The following is a 13221-nucleotide window of genomic DNA, read 5'->3' as shown; positions in this document are numbered from 1 at the left end:
CCTTGTGGGAAATACTCTTTGCAAGCAGGAACTCTAATAACTAACACGTGTTTTCTTTTTCCCGCTAGTAAAGAAAAAATAGAAGGAATCTTCCTTCATGTATTAGAAGTTTTCTCTCTGAAACCAACAGTAAACATCATACCCATAACCTCTACAGGCATTCACTCAAAAATCTGAAACAGGGGCACCTGTGTGGCTCAGTCGGTTGAGTGTCCAACGCTTGGTTTGGGCTCAGGTCAGGATCCCGGGATCATGGGATCGAGCCCTGGGCTGGCTCCTCACTGAGGGTGAAGCCTGCTTAAGATTCTCTCTCTCTCTCCCCCTCTCTCCCCCTCCCCCTCTCTCCCTCTCTCTCTCTCTCTTTCTCTGTCTCTCTCACGCACGAATGTGCGCGCTCTCTCAAAATAAATAAATAAACTTGAAAAAATAAAATCCGAACATTTTAAAAATCTGAAACAACCGTGTAAAACGTGTACCCTCTCACCCTATTATTCAATGTTGTTCTGGTAGTTTTTAACCAACGAGACAATGAAAAAATGAGTTTAATTATTGGAAACCAAGAGATTAAATTATCCTTTTCTCTCTCTCTTTTTCAGGTCCTCTATCTGTGTAGTCAGAAACTCTCTGGCAATCAACCGAAATGCTGCTGGAAAGAATAAAAGAAGTTCATTAAGTGGCTGGTTCTAAAATCAATATTAAAAAATAGCTTTTCTATAACCCAGATACGAAATATAATGAGAAAACATCCAATTTCAAATAGCAACCAAAGAGTGTAAAGGGTCTAGTCATAAACAAAATTAGAAATGTAAGGAACCTTTACACAAAAACCTGAGAGTCTTTCCTGCAGCACACAAAGGGAGACTGGAATAAATGCAGAGGCATGTCCTGTCCCCAGAAGAAGAGACGTAACATTAAAACTCTGTCAATTCTTCCCAAATTGATGTATACATTAACTCAGTTTCAACAAAAAAATCCAAAAGAATTTCATGAGAAATCAGCCAAGTGATTCCAAAATTAATCTGGAAGAGTAAATACATGACAATATCCGCACGCAATAATTACATTTAGCGAATGTCTCTTTTAAGGAACTTTGACATTTACTCCTTTTCTAACTTTGTGGAGGAAGACGGTCTCCATTGAATTTTCATTCCGTGGCTGGGAAACTGAGACCCAGAAAGGCCAACGGGTAAAAGGCCATCTCCCCCGAGCCCTCCTCCTGTGAGTGCCATGCTTGTATCAACGTGACCTGTGCTGTCTCTAGTACTAGAACTCTCCGTCCAGTCCCCTTCACGTTTTCTTTTCATTTCACCAAATTATTGATTCTGAGCCTGAATCTCCCCTGGAAAGAATAAAGCCCCACCCAAGCACCATTACCCATTTCCTTCTGATGACGCACAGCTCTGATCCCCGTTTCTTTGGTGGTGGTTACTTAGGTCCCAGTCTCTGTTGTTTCTGGGTCCCTCGGGTTGCAGCCTTCTCTTATTTTTGAAGTCCATATATTTATTTTGAGAGAGAGTGAGCTCGCATGCATAGGAGGGGCAGAGAGAGAGGGAGAGAGAGAGAATCCCAAGCAGGCTCTGTGCTCTCAGTGCAGAGCCCGATGCAGGGCTTGAACCCACAAACCATGAGATCATGACCTGAGCCCAAATCAAGAGTTGGACGCTTAACCGACTGGGCCACCAGGCACCCCTGCAGCCTGCTCTTATAATCCTCTGCAAACCCACCACTGTTCTTAGAACCCGTCGTGTCATGTTGTCCTTAATCCAGAGGAAAAGTCAACTTTCCCATTAGCAATGATTCGCGTGAGAATTCTGTGCGCTTCGCTCCTTTGTGGTCACTGGAACTCCCCCACCTGTTTCAGTCACCGTGAAAACCTAGCTCACTGAAATATCCAAGTTTCTCTTTATCCCCAAAGAACTTGGTAATCGCCGAGAAAAGTGGCAATAGCTTCACACAATAAAGTTTTCAATAACGCTGCATTGCCGAAAGCACTAACTATTCCTGGTGGATTTAAACTGTGTCGATTTGTATATATTTTAATAATAATAACAATAATAGGGGTGCCTGGGTGGAACAACCAGTTAAGGGTCCGACCCTTGATTTCGACTCGGGTCATGATCTCACGGTCCGTGGGTTCGAGCCCTGCAGGGGGCTCTGTGCTGACAGTGTGGAACTTGCTTGGGATTCTCTCTCACCCTCTCTCTCTGCCCCTCCCCCCACACATGCTCGTGCTCTCTCTCTCTCTCAAAATAAATAAACATTAAAGAATTACAAAATAAGGGGCACCTGGGTGGCTTAGCACGTTGAGCGAACGACTCTTGCTTTCGGCTCAGGTCATGATCTCAGTTTGTGGGTTCGAGCCCTGCATCCCCGCTTGGGATTCTTTTTCTCTCCCTCTCTCTCTCTGCCCCTCCCCTGCTTGTGCTCTCTCTCAAAGTAAATAAATAAATTTTTTAAAAAAATTACAAAATACTAATGTTTAAGGACTCACTGTGTCCCAGCCCTTGCTGTGGAAGCTTTTTACCTGCATTAACTCCTGTTCTCAGCAACCCCATCAGTCCCAAGCCGAAGTCAGATGCTCAACCACCCAGGCGCCCCACCTTAGAGGTATTAAAGGACAAATATAAAAACTTGCCAGGCTTCTTTTTCCGTCCTAGAGAATGGTCATTGCAAATAATTCACAGGGGAGGCCTCTGAGCCCCCTGCATGCAACTGGTTGCTTTTTGAAGTCTTGCTGCCTAGCCATCGATGGAAATGCACACAGAAAAGGCTGCTGTGACCCTTTGCCCTAGCAATCAACCTAGCCATTTTTCCGTTTTCCGTGTATTAAGTGACATGTGCCTTGCATATGATTGTTGCTCAATAATACCTTCCTGCATGGACGGAAGGATGAACGGACAAACCTCATTCTTCATGGAGCTTTCTTGATCTGGGCAAAAGGTCGGTCATCAGAATATACAAGAGGGGTGGTCTCTGAGCGCAAAGGAGCTGACGCAACTTGGTGACGGCAACGGGAAGTGTGGCCTCGGAAACGCCAATCATATTAAGAAAGGGTAAGGACAGTGCCTGGGTGGTTCAGTCGGTGGGGTGTCTGCCTTAGGCTCAGGTTACCATCTCTCGGTTTGTGGGTTCGGGCCCCGGGTCGGGCTCTGTGCTGACAGCTTTGTGTCTCCCTCTCTCTCTCTGCCCCTCCCCTGCTCACGCTCTGTCTCTGTCTCTGTCTCTGTCTGTGTCTCTCTCCTTCTGGTCTTTGGTTGACCCTGTTCCTTCCATTTGCCTCTCTCTCCTGCTTCACCCCTGCTCAGCTCAGCCGTGGTAATAAAGCTCTTGTCCTTCTGGATTTGCTGTGCTATTCCTGACTGTTTCTGATTGCTCCCTGCACTTTTGGTATCTCAAAGTTTATTTCATTCATAGCAGCATAAAGTAATTCCTAAGGGACTGATATTATAACTTTGCAACTTGTACCACGTGTCAGCAAAATGAAGCCCCTCACGGTAATCTTTCATAATATCTTTCCTTGGAAGATTTTGTTTAAAAAGTGCGTCGTAGGGGCGCCTGGGTGGCTCAGTCAGCTGAGTGTCTGACTCTTGGTTTCAGCTCAGGTCATGATCTCAGGGTTCCTGAGTTCGAGCTCCACATCAGGCTCTGCGCTGACGGCACGATGCCTGCTTGGGATTCTGTCTCTCTTTCTGCCCCTCCTGTGTGTGCGCACCCCCTCTCTCTTCAAATAAACAAATAAACTAAAAAAAAATTACAAGCGCATTGTAAAATGGCAATGGGAAGACAGTCATCCTCTCCTGACATGACACGCGGGTGTTGTTTCCTTCACTTTCCTTGGGAATGTGTTAAATGCCACTGAACTGTACACTTTAAAATAGTGGATTTTATGTTAGGTGAATTTCACCTCAAAAGCAAGTAATTCCATTAGTGTAAAATCCCGTTTTAATCGTCTTAAAGTGTGTAATGCAGTGTTTTTTCATTTAAATAATTTTTTCATCGTTACTTAGTTCTTTTTTAAGAGACAGAGAAAGCTGGGGAGGGGCAAAGAGAGGGGGAGAGAGAGAGAGAGAGAGAGAGAGAGAGAGAGAGAATCCCAACCAGGCTCCGTGCCGTCATCACAAAGCCCAACGTGGGGCTCGAAATCACAAACCCTGAGATCGTGACCTGAGCCCAAACCAAGAGTCGGACACGCAACTGACTGAGCCCCCCCAGGCGCCCTGCAATTTGGTGTTTTTTAAAGCGTATTCACAATGTTGTGCAATCATCACCACGATCTAATTTCAGAACAACCTCCTCACCTCCCCCCAAACCCTCATACCCGTTAAAAGTCGTTATTCCCTGGGTGCCTGGGTGGCTCCGTAGTTGAGCGTAGGACTTTGGCTCAGGTCATCGTCTCACAGTTCGTGAGTCCAAGCCCTGCACTGGGCTCCTTGCTGGCGGTGTGGAGCCTGCTAGGGATTCCCTGTCTCCCTCCCTCTGCCCCTCCTCCGCCTCAAAATAAGTAAATCAACTTTTAAAAAGTGGTTATTCCCCATCCCCCCACCCCTAGCCCGTGGCAACCACCAATCTATGCTTCATCTATGGATTTGCCTCTTCTGAACATTTCATATAAATGGCATCACAACAGGCCACAGCCTTTTCTATCTGGCTTTTTTCACTTAGCATCATGTTTGCAAGCTTCATCCATGTTGTGGCCTGTGTCAGCACTTCCTTTTTTTCCTTTTCATGGAAAGGCTTTTATTCATTCATTCAAGCACTGTTCTTTATTTTTAAAGATTTTGGGGGGCGGCTGGGGGGCTCAGTTGGTTGAGTGTCCAACTTCAGCTTGGGTCGTGATCTGGCGGTCTGTGGATTCGAGCCCCGCGTCGGGCTCTGTGCTGACAGCTCAGAGCCTGGAGCCTGCTTTGCATTCTGCGTCTCCCTCTCTCTCTCCCTCTCTGCCCCTCCCCTGCTCGCCCTCTGTCTCTCTCCAAAACAAATAAACACTAAAAAAATTTTTAAAAAATCGTTTTAAGTTTGCCCATTTTTTTGTTGGGGGGAGAGAGGGAAGGAGCAGAGAGAGAAGGAGAGACAGAATCCAAGCAGGCCCTGTGCAGGCCCAAGTGCCTGACACGGGGCTTGAACCCACGAACCGTGTGATGGTGATTTGTGCCGAAACCGAGAGTCAGTCGCTTAACCGACTGAGCCACCTACGTGCCCTCCGTTCAAGCACTGTTCTAAGTGATGAGGTCCCTACATTTCATTGAGCTTAGATTTTGTGGGAAAGAGAGACAAGAAACAAAGAAGAAACAACATCAGATGGCACTGAGGCCATGCAGAGAGCTGACACTGAATGTCTGGAGAGAAGGGCCTACACGACTTGTTACACTGAGTGGCCGAGAAAGCCAACTCTGAGGAGAGAGCATTTAAGATGAGATCCACATGATAAAACGGAGCCAGTCAAAGACCAGAAGAGAAAGTATTTCAAGCAGAAGAAACACTACAGTCTAGATGAACTTGGAATGTTTTAAGTACAGAAAAAAAAGAAGTGGGCAGGGGAATGAACGCATATCGGAGAATAGGTCTGAGAGGCGGGTAGGAGCCAGATCATCTAGTGCTCGGTAAACTCGGATGAGGAGTTTGGATTTCATTCTAAGTGTGATGAGAAAGCACCAGAAGAGTCAGAATAACACGATTTGCCTTTGGGGGAGCGGATTGTAGAAGAGCAAGGTGCCTCGTTCTTTTTTATGGCTGAATAACATTCCTCTGAATGGACATACCACATTTGGTTTCCCCATTCACCTCTTCGTGGACGCTTGAGTTGTTTCGAATCTCTGGCTGTTAGGAATAATGCTGCTACGAACATTCATGAGTGGGCTCTGTGTGAATACACGTCGTCAGTTCTCTTTAATAACATACCGGGTCACGTGGCGACTCTAGGTTCAGACATTTGAGGAAATGCCGGACCATTTCCGCAGCAGCTGTACCATTCTGCATTCCCACAAGGGGTGTTTGAAGCTTCTGATTTCTCCCTGTCATCCACCTGTTCCCATGTTTATTTTCATTACAACCATCTTAGCGGCTGCAAAGCGGTGCCTCACTGTGGTTTTGATTGGCACTGCCCTAATGACTAATGGTGTCAAGCATCTTTTCGTGTACTTATCAGTCAGTTAGTTCCTACTTATCCTTTGGGCTCACCTTCTCAGAAAGGACTTTCCTCAAAACCTATCGAAGGAGAGAAGATTTATTCTCTTACTACATTCTAGCATTCCGTCGGCGCCCTTCTGAACACTTACCACCTTCGGTTACCATTTGGACAGCTGTTTACTTCGCTTTGCCGAGCACCATTGCTGGCGCACAGTAGCAGCTCCGTAAATATTTAACTCAATGAACAAATCAGTCAGGAGAGTCATGAGACACAGAAATCAAGCAATGTGGTTGCCAGTCGGGAAGCAGGACGAAATACAGGAGATAGAGCGGATGTAGGCGCTGACACCGAAAAGGCAAGGGGTGGGTATAGAGTCAGCAGGCAACTCACATGAATACTGAGTTAAGTCTGAGACGCCAGCTCAACCCTAGTGGAACAAAACCAGGCAAAATATGTCTTTAGTCTTAGAAAATGCTCAGACCCTTTAACTTACTAGTTCTATTTTTAGAAATTTATCCTGAGAAAATAATTGGGGATGTAGCAACATTTATGTATGAGGGTCTTTATTATGGCATTTTTTTAAAAGATTCTCTTTTTATTTTTTAAATGTTTATCTATCTTGGAGAGAGAGAGAGAGAGAGAGAGAGAGAGAGAGAGAGAGAGAGCACGAGCGGGAAAGGGGCAGAGAGAGAGGGAGACAGAGGATCCAAAGCAGGCTCCTTGCTGTCAGCACAGAGCCCCATGTGGGGCTCAAACCCACAAATTGTGAGATCCTGACCTGAACTGAAGTTGGACGCTTAATTGACTGAGCCACCCAAGCACCCCAAAAAAGATTTTATTTTTTTTATTTTTATTTAAAAAAAATTTTTTTAATGTTTATTTATTTTTGAGAGAGAGAGAGACAGAGCATGAATGGGGGAGGGGCAGAGAGAGAGGGAGACACAGAATCGGAAGCAGGCTCCAGGCTCTGAGCTGTCAGCACAGAGCCCGACACGGGGCTCGAACTCACGGACCGTGAGATCATGACCTGAGCCAAAGTCGGACGCTCAACCGACTGAGCCACCCAGGCGCCCCAAAAGATTTTATTTTTAAGTAATCTCTACACCTATGGGAATGCAAGCTGGTGCAGCCACTCTGGAAAACAGTACGGAGGTTCCTCAAAAAACTAAAAACAGAACTACCCTACAACCCAGCAATTGCAGTACTCGGCATCTATCCACGGGATACAGGGGTGCTGTTTCGAAGGGACACGTGCACCCCCATGTTTATAGCAGCACTATCCACAATAGCCAAAGTATGGAAAGAGCCCAAATGTCCATCGATGGATGAATGGATAAAGATGTGGTGTATATATATACAATGGAGTATTACTCGGCAATCAAAAAGAATGAAATTTTGCCATTTGCAACTATGTGGATGGAACTGGAAGGTATTACGCTAAGTGAAATTAGTCAGAGAAAGACAAAAATCCTATGACTTCACTCATATGAGGACTTTAAGAGACAAAACAGATGAACATAAGGGAAGGGAAACAAAAAGAATATAAAAACAGGGAGGGGGACAAAACAGAAGCGACTCATAAATATGGAAAAACAAACAGAGGGTTACTGGAGTGGTTGTGGGAGGGGGGATGGGCTAAATGGGTCAGGGGCACTAAGGAATCTACTGCTGAAATCATTGCTGCACTATATGCTAACTAATTTGGATGTAAATTTAAAAAGATAAAAAATTAAATTAAAAAAAAAAGTAATCTCTACACCTAATGTGGGGCTCGAACTTACAACCCTGAGATCAAGAGTCATGTGCTCTACCAACTGAGCCAGCCACGCCCCCCTATTGTGGCTTTTTTTTTTTTTCCCTTTTTTAACGATTATCAGAAAGTTGAATGGGGCACCTGGGTGACTCAGTTGGTCGAGATCCAACTCTTGATTTCAGCTCAGGTCACAATCTCACCAGTCTTGAGATCAAGTCCTCCATCGGGCTCGGTGCTGACAGTGCAGAGCCTGCTTGGGATTCTCTCTCCCCCTCTCTCTGCCCCTGTCCCATTCTCTCTCACTCTCTCTCTCAAAATAAATAAATACACATTAAAAAGAAACAAGAGGGGCATTTGGGTGGCTCAGTCGGTTAAGCATCTGACTTCAGCTCAGGTCATGATCTCACGGTTTGTGAGTTTGAGCCCCACATTGGGCTCCACACTGACAATGGGGAGCCTGCTTGGGATTCCCTCCCTCTCTCTCTGCCCCTCCCCCACTCGTGCTTTCTCTCTTTCTCTCAAAGTAATTAAATAAACTTAAAAAATATATAGCTAAAAACACCATAAATGCCCCCTCGATAGGAAATGGTTACATAAACCCTCCACATGGTAAAATACTATGCTACCATTGCCAATGAGAATACAAAAGCGAGGATATGAATTGTTCAGAAGCACTGAGAGAAGACATATTTTAAGTGGTGCCTGGGTGGCTCAGTCAAGCGTCTGACTTCGGCTCAGGTCGTGATCTCACAGTTTGTGAGTTCGAGCTCCCTGTCAGGCTCTGTGCTGACAGCTTGGAGCCTGGAGCCTGCTTCGGATTCTGTGTCTCCTTTTCTTTCTGCCCCCCCCCCCCCAATGGTGCTCTGTCTCTCAAAGAATAAATAAATGTAAAAAAAAAAAATTAAAAAGAAAACTATTTTAAAAGACTGGGTCAGGGTCACAGCCCTTGATCTGAAGGAATGTTCTTAGGAAACGTTGAAAGGAAATTAAGACAAATTGTGATTCTCAGGTCAGAAGCTAAACAGACATAAGTTAATAGGAAATAACCTTTTTTTTAAGTTTATTTATTTTGAGAGAGAGAGAGAGAGCGGGGGAGGGGCAGAGAGGGAGGGAGAGAGAGAGAGAATCCAAACCAGGCTTCCCACCGTCAGCACCGTCAGAGCCTGATGCGGGGCTCCAACTCACAAACCGTAAGATCATGACCTGAGCCAAAATCAAGAGTCGGATGCTTAACTGACCGAGTCGCCCAGGCACCCCAAAAATAATGTATTTTTTTGACATTTTTAGCCAACATTGAAACTGGGAGTCCCAACGGGCATGACCTCACTCATCATTCGACGGATGCCTCCGGAGCAGCCACCATGTATCAGGTGCCAGTAGGTGGTGGGAACACACAACCGTACGTGTGTGGAGACACAGGTGCTAAAGTCGAGCGAGGGAGACAAAAACGAAGTTATTGCTAGTGACTGGTTAATTACCAGTACACAAAGTACTGCAACCAGGGACATAACAGACTTGCCTAGACATTGGGGACAGGGAAGCAACATTTAAACTGAAATCTAAAGAGGCGCCTGGGTGGCTCAGTCGGTTCAGCGTCCAACTCCGGCTCAGGTCCTGATCTCACAGCTCGTGGGTTCGAGCCCCGCATCGGGCTCTGTGCTGCCAGCTGGGAGCCTGGAGCCTGCTTCAAATTCTGTGTCTTCCTCTCTCTCTGCCCCTCCCCTGCTCACGCTCTGTCTCTCTCTCCTTCAAAAATGAACAAACATTTAAAGGAATAAAAAAAAAAAAAATAAGATGGTTACAACAAGTATTAGGTATTAGTTCTCTCTTTTTTTTCAAGTTTATTTATTTATTTTGAGAGAGAGAGAGAGAGCACGCAAGCGGGGAGGGGACAGAGAGAGAGCGAGAGAGAGAATCCCAAGCAGCCTCCGCGCTGTCAGTGCAGATCCCAACGTGGGGCTCGAACCCATGAACCTGGAGATCATGACCTGAGCCAAAATCAAGAGTCGATGCTCAACCGACCGAACCGTCCAGGCGCCCCTCCTAGCTTTTGATTCCGGAAAAGACCAAGTATTTCCCCTCGAGGAACATTCAAAAGGGCAGTTGCACAGAACCAAACGGCTTTTCAGATCAAGAAAAGACTTGCAGATAACCCTGCAAACGAAGGTTCCAACGGTCTCCTTCCACAGGTTTCGGGAGCAAACGACCTCTTCTCTCTCCTTTGGCCTCGTGACCTGACCGACGCATGTCCTGTCCCAGCCAAAGCCTGATGCGGTTTGTCTTGTGAGATGAAAAGCCATGTCCTTGGCCCATTTCTTTCGTATCTCCTGGGTCTTCATATCTGTCTTCTCACTAACCTTTTAGGTCACCAAATGCTTACCAGTGGTAAATGGCCGAATAGAAAAAACTTTTTGAGACTTTCTGATGGAGTCTGGGTTTCCCCATAGGCCAGTGGTTTTCTTTTTTCTTTTCTTTTTTAATTTTTTAATGTTTATTTATTTTTGAGAGGGAGAGAGAGAGAGACAGAGTGCCAGCAGGGGAGGCAGAGAGAGAGAGGGAGACACAGAACGGAAGCAGGCTCCAGGCTCCGAGCTGTCAGCACAGAGCCCGATGCGGGGCTCGAACCCACGAACCGCGAGATCGTGACCTGAGCCGAAGTCAGACGCTCAACCGACTGGGCCACCCAGGCACCCCATCTCTTCCTCCCCTCTTAAAAATATTCTCTTCATGGACCTAGAGGGCATTATGGTAAGTGAAACAAGTTAGACAGAGGAGGCCATATACCATACGATCTCATGTGTTTGTGGAATCTAAAAACAAATCAGAAACAGACTCATAAATACAGAGAGAAACTAGTGGTTTCCAGAAAGGGGGGGGGGGGCTGGGTGAAATAGGTGAAGTGGGTTAAGAGGTGCAAACTTTCAGTTATAAAACAAACAGGTCAAGGGATACGAAGTACAGCACAGGGAAGATAGCCGATAATATTGGAATAACTTTGTGTGGTGACAGTAACTGTAATAAAATCAGTGGTGGCCATGGGTAGGGGGGAGGGAGGAGCGAATACACAGGGCACAGAGGACGCTTTCGGTGTCGAGGGCACTGAAAACACTGTATGACACTATAACAGTGGAGACATGTTGTTATACATCTGTTCAAACTCACTGTACAACACCAAGCGTGAACCCTAATGTTCGCTAGGGGCTGTAGGTGATACTGATGTGATATTGATGTGTCCCTGTAGGTTCATCAGTGGTAACGAATGCCCCATCCTGTGGGGGACGTTGATAGTGAGTGACGCTGTGCCTGTGTGGAGGCAGGGAACATACAGGAACTCTCTACCTGCGGCTGAAGTTTTTGTGAACCCCAAACTGCTCTAAAAACTAAAGTTGAGGGCACCTGGGAGGCTCGGTCGGTAAGCGTCGGACTCTTGATTTCGGCTCAGGTCATGCTCCCAGGGTCCCCCCGCATTGGGCTCCTCACTGAGTGTGGAGCCTGCTTGAGATTCTCTCTCTCCCTCTCTCTGCCTCCCCCCACCCTACTTGTGCATACTTCTCTCTCTCTAAAAATAAAATAAAATAAATTTTTTTGATTTTAATTAAAAAAAAAAATAAAGTTCATCTTTAAAACACGAATTGGAAATGGGGCACCTGGGTGGCTCAGTTCGTTGAGTGTCCACCTCTGGCTCAGGTCACGATCTCAGGGTCCGTGGGTTCGAGCCCCAGTGGGGCTCACTGCTGTCAGTGCAGAACCCGCTTCGGATCCTCTGTCCCCTCTCTCTGCCCCTCCCCCGCTTGTGAAAAATAAATAAAATATTTTTTGAAAAAGCTAATTGGAAAAACAAAAAAAGACATGTGAATTTTCCATAACTCTGACATGTTATTTGAGACAAGAAGACATTAAAACTCACAGCTAAGATTTATAATTAAATCTGTTTCACTATCGATTGTTAGAAAGGCAATATTCCAGGGTCAAGGCCTCCGGGGAACAGCAGTCCCCATGTTACGGCTGATGGAACTCTTTCTGCAGGACGCCGACAGGCCTTAACGCTAAGAAAAGCGTTTGAGGAAAGCCTGGGTTCAAGAAAGTAAAGCGTTTTTTGGTTTTGGTTTTTGCTATTTTTCCTTTCATGAAGAGCCCCTTGGGGCTACTGTTCGTTGTGAATCCCTAAGAGGGTTTACTGTAGCTGTGTTTCCCAAACTTCTGTGACCCCAGGATCTTTTCCTTTTTTTTTTTTTTTTTTTAATGTTTTTTATTGAGAGAGAGAGAGAGAGCACCAGCAGGGGAGACACAGAGAGAGAAGGAGACAGAATCCGAGGCAGGCTCCAGGCTCCAAGCTGTCAGCACAGAGCCTGACGCGGGGCTTGAACCCACCAACTGTGAGATCACGACCTGAGCCGAAGCCAGGCACTTAACCGACTGAGCCACCCAGGGGTCCCCCCCACCCCCCAGGACCCTTTCCTTAAGGAGCTTCTGAAGGGACTATCTTGGACAGTAGGACTATTTTGTCAGAAGGCCCCGGGAGAGGCACTCAGGCTGGTTAACAGCGCGGTCTCCCAGGCTGGGGCTTTGCCTCTGGCCCCCGGCCCCTGATTCACGTCCACCACTGCCTGCTTTCTTGTTTGGGCTGCGGTTCTCACTGCCTCCAGGACTACCATCCCCACTCCCCTGGAACTCAGAGTGCCGGGGAACTCACCGAGTCCCCAACAGAGGGACAGCCCAGTTCTCAGCAGTGGGGCCCGGAGACCCTCCCCCCATGGCCTCCTGCCCCCCACCCCGGCCGCAGCCTGCCATTACCTACCTTGCGAGCCCTGAGCCAGGCTCTCGCCGCCTCTGAACTCGACGGGCGTTGGATTCCATTCCCGGCCCATCACGGGGGAAATTCAAGTCCCTTTGACGGCGCTGGGACATGCTCCAAGTCAGGGGGGCGGGGCCACCCCCCCCCCCCCCCCCCCCCCCCAGGCCTCCTCCTGGCCTTCCCCCAACCCCGACCCCTCGCCTACAGTCCAGGGGAGCTTCTGTGTTTTTGTGAGTGGGTTCGCCTGTGCTATTCGGAGCCTTTCTCTCCCGGCTGCCAGCAAAGCAGGCGTCCCTCATGGAACACGCGAGCTGCCAGGATCCACGCCGCCTCCCGCGTTGGGCTCGGCGGCTGCCAGGACTGAGGTTTTGCTTCTCTGCCCCTCGTTCCCCGTCGCGTGAAAAGACGAAGCAATCGGCCAGCTCCACGACTTTGTCTCCACGGGGGAGGAAGGCGTCCTCATCTTTGTCTCCTTAAAATCTCAAGCGGAGTCTCCACCCAACTCCCTTGGCTGCATCCCCGCAAAAGGCGCAGTGGTAGTTGCAC

The 13221-nt window shown here is 47.3% G+C and overlaps 1 long non-coding RNA gene across 1 annotated transcript; it reads right to left on the bottom strand.

The window, feature by feature from the left end:
* Window positions 1-464: 464 nt before the first annotated feature.
* On the bottom strand, window positions 465-12818 carry LOC121015125 (uncharacterized). The gene is made up of 3 exons (XR_005783638.1): window positions 12679-12818; window positions 9203-9302; window positions 465-643 (listed from the first exon to the last, which is right to left on the bottom strand). It is a non-coding gene; the product is annotated as an uncharacterized LOC121015125 (long non-coding RNA).
* Between the last annotated feature and the right edge of the window lie 403 nt (window positions 12819-13221).

This window comes from Herpailurus yagouaroundi, unplaced genomic scaffold (genome assembly GCF_014898765.1).
Source record: "Herpailurus yagouaroundi ecotype Mexico unplaced genomic scaffold, PumYag 205, whole genome shotgun sequence".
NCBI classification, from domain to species: Eukaryota; Metazoa; Chordata; class Mammalia; order Carnivora; family Felidae; genus Herpailurus; species Herpailurus yagouaroundi.
The sequence above is the reverse complement of the archived record's forward strand: the minus strand, read 5'-3'. Positions and strand labels throughout refer to the sequence as shown.